Source organism: Trachemys scripta, chromosome 21, assembly GCF_013100865.1.
Source record: "Trachemys scripta elegans isolate TJP31775 chromosome 21, CAS_Tse_1.0, whole genome shotgun sequence".
Taxonomy (NCBI): domain Eukaryota; kingdom Metazoa; phylum Chordata; order Testudines; family Emydidae; genus Trachemys; species Trachemys scripta.
The window spans coordinates 2,736,016-2,737,107 of NC_048318.1; the positions used below are offsets into that span (position 1 = coordinate 2,736,016).

The 1,092-nt window shown below is 76.8% G+C and overlaps 1 protein-coding gene across 5 annotated transcripts in view; it reads right to left on the minus strand.

The window, feature by feature from the left end:
* Positions 1-366, minus strand: part of CDON (cell adhesion associated, oncogene regulated) — a 93,913-nt gene extending 93,547 nt beyond the window's left edge. For all 5 annotated transcript variants that reach the window (XM_034754487.1, XM_034754492.1, XM_034754488.1 and 2 more), the window contains exon 1: positions 239-366. The gene's annotated coding sequence lies outside the window, so the exon portion shown is untranslated. The remainder of the gene's footprint in view (positions 1-238) is intronic.
* Positions 367-1,092: the final 726 nt, after the last annotated feature.

The following is a 1,092-nucleotide window of genomic DNA, read 5'->3' on the forward strand; positions in this document are numbered from 1 at the left end:
CCCCAACCCCCCCCGCTTGGCACCCAGCACCCCAGATCCCCTGAACCAGAACCCAGCACGCCCCGCCTAGCAACCAGCATCCCCGTTCCCGGCACCCCCCAGCCCCGATCCCCCCGCCTGGCACCCAGCACCCCCTGGACCCGTCCAGGTAACCTGCCCCGACCCGCGCGACACCCCCTCCGCCGAGCCACCCTGTCCCGGCCAGGCCAGCCGGCGCCCCGCAGCCCCGCCCCGGTACCTCTCAGCAGCCGGGCTGGCCGTGCCCAGACAGCCCCCGCTCCCGCTCGGCAGCCGCCCCCAGTACATTCCAGAGAGCGCGGGCGATCCGGACCGGACCCGCCATCCACCACCGCCCGCCCCGACCGCTGCCTCGCGCACACTGACCGCACTCGGCGGCGGGGCCCCGGGCGGCCCCTCCCCCGCGCGCGCCCGGACCCCGCCCAGCGCCAGAGGGCGCGCGCAGGCCACGCCCCCGAGCCCCTCCCTCCGCCCGCCAGCTCTCAGCCAACTGCCACTCGTCCCCTCCCGCTCCGCTCGGAACGTACCAACGCTGCAGATGGGGGTGGGGAGCCGATGGCCAAACACACGCCTCCCCTCACACCTCGCACTGGGGCTGGGCCGGCACGCGTGGGAGAACCCGCCGGACGGGACGCGGAGCTACTGGCCCTTTAAAGGGCCGAAGGGACGGAGAAGCGTCTGGTTCGTGGCCCACGTGCGCGGTGCCCACAGGTGCGGCCCCATGGCCCTGCCCCAGGACCGGCCCCGAGAGCGTTGCCTCCACCCCGGCCTCGCCGTGGGGCTCCCGTCCCTCGCCGCCTGTGGGCGGCTGCGGCATCATCACCCCGCCCCGCACGGGCTACCCAGAGCGGCAGCGGCATCGCCCTCCACCCCCCGCACAGAGCTCCGCAGCCCCTCACCCCCCCGAAGGGCCCCCCGCCCTCCCAGAGCCTGCCTGGCACAGCCCCACCCCCCCACAGGGCCCCCCCCGCCCTCCCAGAGCCTGCCTGGCACAGCCCCACCCCCCCACAGGGCCCCCCCGCCCTCCCAGAGCCTGCCTGGCACAGCCCCACCCCCACACAGGGGCCCCCTGCC